The sequence below is a fragment of the Ambystoma mexicanum genome, chromosome 14 (assembly GCF_040938575.1).
Source record: "Ambystoma mexicanum isolate Mex_15411 chromosome 14, UKY_AmexF1_1, whole genome shotgun sequence".
Classification (NCBI taxonomy): domain Eukaryota; kingdom Metazoa; phylum Chordata; class Amphibia; order Caudata; family Ambystomatidae; genus Ambystoma; species Ambystoma mexicanum.
Window position 1 is genome coordinate 470,973,701 of NC_090940.1, and position 12,507 is coordinate 470,986,207.

Sequence of the window (12,507 nt, forward strand, 5' to 3'; positions counted from 1 at the left end):
AGACATCACATCTCATGTTATAGGAAGGGTCTCAGGATTGGAATGGGAAGGAGTTGGATATCACATCTCATGCTATAGGAAGGGTCTCAGGTTTGGTATAAGCATTGCTATATCAAATCTCATGCTATAGGAAGGGTCTCAGGATTGGAATGGGAAGGAGTTGTATATGACATGTCATGCCACAGGAAGGGTCTCAGGTTTGGTATAAGCATTGAGATATCACATCTCTGCTATCGGAAGGGTCTCAGGATTGGAATGGGAAGGAGTTAGATATCCCATCTTATGTTATAGGAAGGGTCTCAGGTTTGGTATTAGAAGCACTGAGATATCACATCTCATGCTATCGGAAGGGTCTCAGGATTGGAATGGGAAGGCCTTGGATATCACATCTCATGCTATAGGGAGGGTCTCAGGTTTGGAAAGGGAAGGAGTTGGATATCACATTTCATGTTAGAGGTAGGATCTCAGGTTTGGTATTAGAGGCATTGAGATACCACATCGCATGCTATCAGAAGGGTCTCAGGATTGGAAGGGGAAGGATTTGGATATCACATCTCATGTTATAGGAAGGGCCTCAGGTTTGGTATAAGCATTGATATATCACATCTCTGCTATCGGAAGGATCTCAGGTTTGCTATTAGAGGCATTGAGATATCACATCTCATGCTAAAGGGACGGTCTCAGGTTAGGAAGGAGAGGGATTTGGATATCACATCTCTTCTTATAGGAAGGATCACAGGTTTGGTATTAGAAGCATTGATATATCACATCTCATGCTATAGGAAGGGTCTCAGGATTGGAATGGGAAGGAGTTGGATATCACATCTCATGCTAAAGGGAGGGTCTCAGGTTTGGAAGGTGAAGGATTTGGATATTACATCTCGTGTTATAGGAATGATCTCAGGTTTGGTATTAGAAGCATTGAGATATCACATCTCATGCTATCGGAAGGATCTCAGGTTTAGTATTAGAAGCATTGAGATATCACATCTCTGCTATCAGAGGTGTCTCAGGATTGGGATGGGAAGGAGTTGGATATCACAACTCATGCTATAGGAAGGGTATCAGGTTTGGAACGGGAAGGAGTTGGATATCCCATCTCATGTTATAGGACGGGTCTCAGGTTTGGTATTAGAAGCATTGAGATATCACATCGCATGCTGTAGGAAGGGTCACAGGTTTGGAATGGGAAGGAATTGGATATAACATCTCATGTCATAGGAAGTATCTGAGGTTTGGTATTAGAAGCATTGAGATATCACATCTCATACTATAGGAATGGTCTCAGGATTGGAATGGGTAGGAGTTGGATATTACATTCTTGCTATAGGAAGGGTCTCAGGATTGGAATGGGAAGGACTTGGATATCATATCGCATGCTATAGGAAGGCTCTCAGGTTTGGAAGGGGAAGGAGTTGGATATCACATTTCATGTTAGAGGAAGGATCTCAGGTTTGGTATTAGAGGCATTGAGATATCACATCTCATGCTATAGGAAGGGTCTCAGGATTGGAATGGGAAGGAGTTGGATATCACATCTCAAGCTATAGGAAGGGTCTCAGGTTTGGTATAAGCATGGAGATACCACATCTCATGCTATAGGAAGGGTCTCAGGATTGGAATGGGAAGGTGTTGGATATCACATCTCATGTTATAGGAAAGATCTCAGGTTTGGTATTAGAAGCATTGCAACATCACATCTCATGTTATAGGAAGGGTCTCAGGATTGGAATGGGAAGAAGTTGGATATCACATCTCATGCTATATGAAGGGTCTCAGGTTTGGTATAAGCATTGAGATATCACATCTCATGCTATAGGAAGGGTCTCAGGATTGGAATGGGAAGGAGTTGTATATGACATCTCATGCCATAGGAAGGGTCTCAGGTTTGGAATAAGCATTGAGATATCACATCTCATGCTATAGGAAGGGTCCCAGGATTGGAATGGGAAGGAGTTGGATATCACATCTCATGCTAAAGGGAGGGTCTCAGGTTTGGAAGGGGAAGGATTTGGATATCAAATATCATGTTATAGGAAGGATCTCAGGTTTGGAAGGGGAAGGATTTGGATATCACATCACATGTTATAGGAAGGATCTCAGGTTTGGTATTAGAAGCGTTGAGATATCACATCTCATGCTATCGGAAGGGTCTCAGGATTGGAATGGGAAGGAGTTGGATATCACATCTCATGCTAAAGGGAGGGTCTCAGGTTTGGAAGGGGAAGGATTTGGATATCACATCTCATGTTATAGGAAGGATCTCAGGTTTGGTATTAGAAGCATTGAGATATCACATCTCATGCTATCAGAAGTATCTCAGGTTTGGTATTAGAGGCATTGAGATATCACATCTCATGCTATCATAAGGGTCTCAGGATTGGAATGGGAAGGAGTTGGATATCATATCTCATGCTAAAGGGAGGGTCTCAGGTTTGGAAGGGGAAGGATTTGGATATCACATCAGATGTTATAGGAAGGATCTCAGGTTTGGTATTAGAAGCATTGAGATATCACATCTCATGCTATCGGAAGGGTCTCAGGATTGGAATGGGAAGGAGTTGGATATCACATCTCATGCTAAAGGGAGGGTCTCAGGTTTGGAAGGTGAAGGATTTGGATATTACATCTCGTGTTATAGGAATGATCTCAGGTTTGGTATTAGAAGCATTGAGATATCACATCTCATGCTATCGGAAGGATCTCAGGTTTAGTATTAGAAGCATTGAGATATCACATCTCTGCTATCAGAGGTGTCTCAGGATTGGGATGGGAAGGAGTTGGATATCACAACTCATGCTATAGGAAGGGTATCAGGTTTGGAACGGGAAGGAGTTGGATATCCCATCTCATGTTATAGGACGGGTCTCAGGTTTGGTATTAGAAGCATTGAGATATCACATCGCATGCTGTAAGAAGGGTCACAGGTTTGGAATGGGAAGGAATTGGATATAACATCTCATGTCATAGGAAGTATCTGAGGTTTGGTATTAGAAGCATTGAGATATCACATCTCATGCTATAGGAATGGTCTCAGGATTGGAATGGGTAGGAGTTGGATATTACATTCTTGCTATAGGAAGGGTCTCAGGATTGGAATGGGAAGGACTTGGATATCATATCGCATGCTATAGGAAGGCTCTCAGGTTTGGAAGGGGAAGGAGTTGGATATCACATTTCATGTTAGAGGAAGGATCTCAGGTTTGGTATTAGAGGCATTGAGATATCACATCTCATGCTATAGGAAGGGTCTCAGGATTGGAATGGGAAGGAGTTGGATATCACATCTCAAGCTATAGGAAGGGTCTCAGGTTTGGTATAAGCATGGAGATACCACATCTCATGCTATAGGAAGGGTCTCAGGATTGGAATGGGAAGGTGTTGGATATCACATCTCATGTTATAGGAAAGATCTCAGGTTTGGTATTAGAAGCATTGCGACATCACATCTCATGTTATAGGAAGGGTCTCAGGATTGGAATGGGAAGAAGTTGGATATCACATCTCATGCTATAGGAAGGGTCTCAGGTTTGGTATAAGCATTGAGATATCACATCTCATGCTATAGGAAGGGTCTCAGGATTGGAATGGGAAGGAGTTGTATATGACATCTCATGCCATAGGAAGGGTCTCAGGTTTGGAATAAGCATTGATTGAGATATCACATCTCATGCTATAGGAAGGGTCCCAGGATTGGAATGGGAAGGAGTTGGATATCACATCTCATGCTAAAGGGAGGGTCTCAGGTTTGGAAGGGGAAGGATTTGGATATCACATCTCATGTTATAGGAAGGATCTCAGGTTTGTAAGGGGAAGGATTTGGATATCACATCACATGTTATAGGAAGGATCTCAGGTTTGGTATTAGAAGCGTTGAGATACCACATCTCATGCTATCGGAAGGGTCTCAGGATTGGAATGGGAAGGAGTTGGATATCACATCTCATGCTAAAGGGAGGGTCTCAGGTTTGGAAGGGGAAGGATTTGGATATCACATCTCATGTTATAGGAAGGATCTCAGGTTTGGTATTAGAAGCATTGAGATATCACATCTCATGCTATCAGAAGTATCTCAGGTTTGGTATTAGAGGCATTGAGATATCACATCTCATGCTATCATAAGGGTCTCAGGATTGGAATGGGAAGGAGTTGGATATCATATCTCATGCTAAATGGAGGGTCTCAGGTTTGGAAGGGGAAGGATTTGGATATCACATCACATGTTATAGGAAGGATCTCAGGTTTGGTATTAGAAGCATTGAGATATCACATCTCATGCTATCAGAAGGGTCTCAGGATTGGAATGGGAAGGAGTTGGATATCACATCTCATGCTATAGGAAGGATCTCAGGTTTGGAACGGGAAGTAGTTGGATATCACATCTCATGTTATAGGAAGAGTCTCAGGTTTGGTACAAGCATTGAGATATCACATCTCTGCAATCGGAAATGTCTCAGGATTGGGATGGGAAGGAGTTGGATATCACATCTCATGCTATAGGGAGGGTTTCAGGTTTGGAACGGGAAGGAGTTGGATATCCCATCTCATGTTATAGGACGGGTCTCAGGTTTGGTATTCGATGCATTGAGATATCACATCTCATGCTATAGGAAGGGTCTCAGGATTGGAATGGGAAGGAGTTGGATATCACATCTCATGTTATAGGAAGGATCTCAGGTTTGGTATTAGAAGCATTGAGACATCACATCTAATGCTATAGGAAGGGTCTCAGGATTGGAATGGGAAGGAGTTGTATATGACATCTCATGCCATAGGAAGGGTCTCAGGTTTGGTATAAGCATTGAGATATCACATCTCTGCTATCGGAAGGGTCTCAGGATTGAAATGGGAAGGAGTTGGATATCCCATCTCATGTTATAGGAAGAGTCTCAGGTTTGGTATTAGAAGCATCGAGATATCACATCTCATGCTATAGGAAGTGTCTCAGGATTGGAATGGGAAGGACTTGGATATCACATCTCATGCTATAGGTAGGGTCTCAAGTTTGATATTAGAAGCATTGAGATATCACATCTCATGCTATAGGAAGGTTCTCAGGATTGGAATGGGAAGGATTTGGATATCACATCTCATGCTATAGGAAGGGTCTCAGGTTTGGTATAAGCAGTGAGATATCACATCTCATACTATAGGAAGGGTCTCAGGATTGGAATGGGAAGGAGTTGGATATCACATCTCATGTTATAGGAAGGACCTCATGTTTGGTATAAGCATTGAGATATCACATCTCTGCTATCAGAAGGGTCTCAGGATTGGAATGGGAAGGAGTTGGATATTCCCATCTCATGTTATAGGAAGGGTCTCAGGTTTGGTATTAGAAGCATTGAGATATCACATCTCATGCTATAGGAAGGGTCTCAGGATTGGAATGGGAAGGACTTGGATTTCACATCTCATGAGATGTGATATCTCAATGCTTCTAATACCAAACCTGAGATCCTTCCTATGACATGAGATGTGATATCCAATTCCTTCCCATTCCAAACCTGAGACCCTTCCTACAGCATGCAATGTGATATCTCAATGCTTCTAATACCAAACCTGAGACCCGTCCTATAACATGAGATGTGATATCCAACTACTTCCCCTTCCAATCCTGAGACCCTTCCTATAGCATGAGATGTGATAGCTCAATGCTTCTAATACCAAACCTGGACCCTTCCTATAGCATGAGATGTGATATCAAACTCCGTCCCATTCCAATCCTGCGTCCCTTCCTATAGCATGAGATTTGATATCTCAATGTTTCTACTACCAAACCTGAGACCCTTCCTACAACATGAGACGTGATATCCAACTCCTTCCGATTCCAATCCTGAGACTCTTCCTATAGCATGAGATGTGATATCTCAATGCTTCTACCAAACCTGAGACCCTTCCTATAGCTTGAGATGTGATATCCAACTCCTTCCCATTCCAATCCTCTGACACTTCCTATAGCATGAGATGTGATATCGCAATGCTGCCAATACCAAACCTGAGACCCTTCCAATGGCATGAGATATGATATCCAACTCCTTCCCATTCCAATCCTGAGACCCTTCCTATAGCATGAGATATGATATCCAACTCCTTCCCATTCCAATCCTGAAACCCTTCCTATACCATGAGATGTGATATCTTAATGCTTCTAATACGAAACCTGAGACCCGTCCTATAACATGAGATGTGATATCCAAATCCTTCCCCTTCCAAACCTGGAACCCTTCCTTTAGCATGAGATGTGATATCCAGCTCCTTCCCATTCCAATCCTGAGACGCTTCCGATAGCATGAGATGTGATATCTCAATGCTTCTAATATCAAAACTGAGACCCTCCCTATAGCATGAGATGTGATATCTACGTCCTTCCCATTCCAATCCTGAGACCCTACCTATAGCATGAGATGTGATATCTCAATGCTTCTACCAAACCTGAGACCCTTCTTTTAGCATGAGATGTGATATCCAACTCCTTCCCATTCCAATCCTGAGACCCTTCCTATAGCATGAGATGTGATATCTCAATGCTTCTAATACCAAACCTGAGATCCTTCCGATAACATGAGATATGATACCCAAATCCTTCCCCTTCCAAACCTGAGACACTCCCTTTAGCATGGGATGTGATATCCAACTCCTTCCCATTCCAAACCTGAGACCCTTCCTATAGCATGAGATGTGATATCCAACTCCTTCCCATTCCAATCCTGAGATCCTTCCGATAGCATGAGATGTGATATCTCAATGCTTCTAATACCAAACCGGAGATCCTTCCTATAACATGTGATGTGATATCCAAACCCTTCCCGTTCCAAACCTGAGAACCTTCCTATATCATGATATGTGATATCCAACTCCTTCCCATTCCAATCCTGAGACCCTTCCGATAGCATGAGATGTGATATCTCAATGCTTCTAATACCAATCCTGAGATCCTTCCTATAACATGTGATGTGATATCCAAATCCTTCCCCTTCCAAACCTGAGACCCTCCCTTTAGCATGAGATGTGCTATCCAACTCCTTCCCATTCCAATCCTGCGACCCTTATGATAGCATGAGATGTGATATCTCAATGCCTCTAATACCAAACCTGAGATCCTACCTCTAACATGAAATTTGATATCCAACTCATTCCCTTTCCAAACCTGAGACCCTGCCTATAGCATGAGATGTGATATCCAAGTCCTTCCCATTCCAATCCTGAGACCCTTCCTATAGCATGTGATGTGATAGCTCAATGCTTATACCAAACCTGAGACCCTTCCTATGGCATGAGATGTCATATACAACTCCTTCCCATTCCAATCCTGAGACCCTTCCTATAGCATGAGATGTGATATCTCAATGCTTATACCAAACCTGAAACCCTTCCTATAGCATGAGATGTGATATCCAACTCCTTCCCATTCCAATCCTGAGACCCTTCCTATAGCATGAGATGTGATGTCTCAATGATTCTAATACCAAACCTGAGACCCGTCCTATAACATGAGATGGGATATCCAACTCCTTCCCATTCCAATCGTATGCCACTTCCGATAGCAGAGATGTGATATCTCAATGCTTATACCAAACCTGAGACCCTTCCTATAACATGAAATGTGATATCCAACTCCTTCCCTTTCCAAACCTGAGACCCTTCCTATAGCATATGTGATATCCAACTCCTTCCCATTCCAAACAATGGACCCTTCCTATAGCAAGAATGTAATATCCAACTCCTACCCATTCCAATCCTGAGACCATTCCTATAGCATGAGATGTGGTATCTCAATGCTTCTAATACCAAACCTGAGATACTTCCTATGACATGAGATGTGATATCCAATTCCTTCCCATTCCAAACCTGAAACCCTTCCTACAGCATGCAATGTGATATCTCAATGCTTCTAATACCAAACCTGAGACCCGTCCTATAACATGAGATGGGATATCCAACTCCTTCCCGTTCCAAACCTGATACCATTCCTATAGCATGAGATGTGATATCCAAGTTCTTCCCATTCCAATCCTGAGACCCTTCCTATAGCATGAGATGTGATATCTCAATGCTTCTAATACCAAACCTGAGACCCTTCCTATAACATAAGATGGGATATCCAACTCCTTCCCATTTCAATCCTGAGACCCTTCCGATAGCAGAGATGTGATATCTCAATGCTTATACCAAACCTGAGACCCTTCCTATGGCATGAGATGTCATATACAACTCCTTCCTATTCCAATCCTGAGACCCTTCCTATAACATGAGATGTGATGTCTCAATGCTTCTAATACCAAACCTGAGATCCTTCCTATGGCATGAGATGTCATATAAAACTCCTTCCCATTCCAATCCTGAGACCCTTCCTATAGCATGAGATGTGATATCCAACTCCTTCCCATTCCAATCCTAAGACCCTTCCTATAGCATGAGATGTGATATCTCAATGCTTCTAATACCAAACCTGAGATGTTCCTTCCCATTCCAATCCTGACACCCTTCCTATAGCATGAGATGTGATATCCAACTCCTTCCCATTCCAATCCTGAGACCCTTCCTATAGCATGAGATTTGATATCTCGATGCTTCTAATACCAAACCTGAGATCCTTCCGATAGCACGAGATGTGATATCTCAATGCTTCTAATACCAAACCTGAGATCATTCCTATAACACGAGATGTGATATCCAAATCCTTCCCCTTCCAAACCTGAGACCCTCCCTTTAGCATGAGATGTGATATCCAACTCCTTCCCATTCCAATCCTGAGACCCTTCTGATAGCATGAGATGTGATATCTCAATGCCTCTAATACCAAACCTGAGATCTTACCTCTAACATGAAATGTGATATCCAACTCCTTCCCCTTACAAACCTGAGAGCCTTCCTATAGCATGAGATGTGATATCGAAGTATTTCCCATTCCAATCCTGAGACCCTTCATATAACATGAGATGTGATATCCAACTCCTTCCCATTCCAACCTGAGACCCTTCCTATAGCATGAGATGGGATATCCAACTACTCCCAAATCCAATCCTGATACCCTTCCGATAGCATGAGATGTGATATCTCAATCCCTCTAATACCAAACCTGAGATCCTTCCGATAGCATGAGAAGTGATATCTCAATGCTTCTAATACCAAACGTGAGATCCTTCCTATAACATGAGATGTGATATCAAAATCCTTCCCCTTTCAAACCTGAGACCCTCCCTTTAGCATGAGATGTGATATCCAACTCCTTCCCATTCCAATCCTGAGACCCTTCTGATAGCATGAGATGTGATATTCAATGCCTCCAATACCAAACCTGAGATCCTACCTCTAACATGAAATGCGATATCCAACTCCTTCCCTTTCCAAACGTGAGACCCTCCCTATAGCATGAGATGTGATATCCAAGTCCTTCCCATTCCAATCCTGACAACCTTCCTATAGCATGAGATGCGATATCTTAATGCTTCTAAAACCAAACCTGAGACCCTTCCTATAACATAAGATGGGATATCCAACTCCTTCCCATTCCAATCCTTAGACCCTTCCGATAGCAGAGATGTGATATCTCAATGCTTATACCAAACCTGAGACCCTTCCTATGGCATGAGATGTCATATACAACTCCTTTCCATTCCAATCCTGAGACCCTTCCTATAGCATGAGATTTGATATCTCAATGCTTATACCAAACCTGAGACCCTTCCTATATCATGAGATGTGATATCCAACTCCTTCCCATTCCAATCCTGAGACCCTTCCTATAACATGAGATGTGATGTCTCAATGCTTCTAATACCAAACCTGAGATCCTTCCTATGGCATGAGATGTTATATAAAACTCCTTCCCATTACATTCCTGAGACCCTTCCTATAGCATGAGATGCGATATCCAACTCCTTCCCATTCCAATTCTGAGACCCTTCCTATAGCATGAGATGTGATATCTCAATGCTTCTAATACCAAACCTGAGATCCTTCATATAACATGAGATGTGATATCCAAATCCTTCCCATTCCAACCCGAGACCCTTCCTATAGAATGAGATGGGATATCCAACTCCTTCCAAATCCAATCCTGATACCCTTCCGATAGCATGAGATGTGATATCCCAATGATTCTACCAAACCTGAGACCCATACTATGGCATGAGATGTTGTTAGGAAAGGTTTCGTAATTGTAGGTAATTTTCCTTCCATGTGGCAACCCCTAAACTTTTTGCTGTTGTTTTTCACCTTGTTCTTGACTTTGTCAGAGAAGTGCAGCCTTCTGCTGCACTCCTCTGGGCTTTCGCTCCTTTTCTTATGGGGAAACTGACATGCCCTTAAGACAGTCAGTACCGGGGAACGCTGTTTCCCGTAGTTTCTTTTATCATGTTGCGGCTTTAGTGCAACATGACACAAGAGGGCACTGTAAGCTAAGTTACAGCTCTCTTGGGTCTCTAGCCTTCTACAGGCCCTAGATACTCGTTTAGGATGGTATTTGATCGGTGCAAGTCATTCAGGGATTGGAATGGTGGCAGCGATCGTTTTGTGTATTTTGAGCTCCTTTTGGCGTTCTGAGCGCATTTTTCGCGCTGAACCCAAAATGGTGGCCTGGCTCCCAAAATGGCCAGACCACGAGGCTCCTTTTTCCTGTCCACTGACTGTCTTGCTCCCTTCACCTTCCCCAGGTCGAGCGACCCGGGGCCTTCCTTATTTGGGCATGTACTTTCCCGCGAAACGTGGTTGCTTTCGCGGGCTTCTACATGTCTTTTGTGTGCCTCCAGGGTGTGGGCTGGGATGTCTGGTCCCAATACACATCCTGGGTGCCAGAGAGTCTAGGGTAGTGTGAATGCCTGGGACCACCGTGGTCCGTGATTGGTCCACGTATGGTGTGTGTGTTGATGAGCGGATCTCCCATTGGCTCCCCTCCGTTTTGGTGCGAAGGGAACCGTGGATAAGAGGGGGCTGGAAACACCACTACCATGTCGATCTCCTGAGTTCTCACGAACGAAGGAATACAGGAGCCAAGTATCCTGCAACCAAGAGGCTGGACCGAGGAATCGCTGGTGACCCGCTGAAGGACTCCTCCTTTGCACTGCTGTCGTCCTGTGAAACCCTTTCCTCTTTTGATCGAACCAGAAGGCCTGTACTGGTGCTTCGACCTTTGGAATAGCAGGAACAGCTATTCTCGGCGACTTCATCATCTCCTGCCAGTAAGCCTTCGGAAGCGTCTCTGTGCCATCCAGTTGACTGACCAGCTTACACGGGAGTCCTGCTCTGTAACCGCCGCCAGGTTGTGTTGTATTTCGAGTCCTGGTCACTCTCACACGCTTCGTACACTTGGCGTTCCCAAGTCTGAAGTGAGTAGTGTACATTTGGCTCAGATACACACGGCCGCTCCGTTGCCCTGCTGTGGTGACAAAACTGTGCAGGTTTCTTCGATTGGGACGTCTTTTTTCTCTACACGACGACGAGGCATTCCCGGCTCTTCTGAACCTGCCAGCTGCTGAAACTAACGTGGAGAAGCCTGGGTCTGCTTGCATCGGGGACCGGTGAGTAGTATAGCTAGGATCTGGTCGCCCTCCTGCAGTAGCCCATTGCTTTTCCCCGCTGTGTAAAAACAGCACCCTTTTGCCGTACTCGCGCTCTGCTTCTGCTCACTGTGGAGGCTGCGCTTGAGTCGCGGAACCTGTTCTTCTTCTGTTGTGCACTAACCCGAACTGCCTGACTTCCTCCGAAGAGCTTCTCCTTTTGCCCGTTGGCACCAGCGTGTGCAGGTACTTTTGAGCACAAGGCTCCACTCTTCGCAGGGCTCGGACTTCCATCTAGTTAGGTGCCTCTGAAGGCGAACTGAGTCTAAAGCATTATCGCACTGCCTGTTTTCCTTCCCTTGCAGGTGGACTACACATTTTGTGCCTCTAATGCTTGAGACTGTCGTATTTGTATATATATTGTGTTGATATGGTATGTGTTGGCTTAATATTGTGATATTGTGATTTTCTCGCTACGGTCGTTGTTTTAAAGGCCTTAAAATAAATGTGTATATATTTTTGATATAACAACTGTTTGGAGTAGTTTGTAAGCGCTCTTGCTTTGTGTGCTCATTGCGGGCTTTCAGTCACCCTCACCCCTCTTGAGACCTAGTCTTGACCGCCGCGATCGCTACCTTGATTGGTCTGGCTCGTCCAGAGGTTACCCTGTTCCAAGTAATTAGGTTGGCCTTCTGAACTTCTGCGCCACCAGGACAGAGTTCAGAAATCCGTCTTAACAAATTGGTGTACAGCGGTGGGATACGACTGAAGGTATCCAGTGTTGCGCACGAACTAAGGCATTTCAGGTTATTCCAACCAGGACACGTAGTGAATTGTTGTAGTATAACTTTAAAAAGGCCATAGTCCTATCTAACAGTATGGAAACAAATACCTTGTTAACTTTAAATGCTTCCAAATCAGAAACATTGAAGAAGATGTGTGCGGAGAGAGGTGTTTCCTCTCAAGGCACGAAATTGGAAATGATCCAAAGAATCGTGGCGTGGCA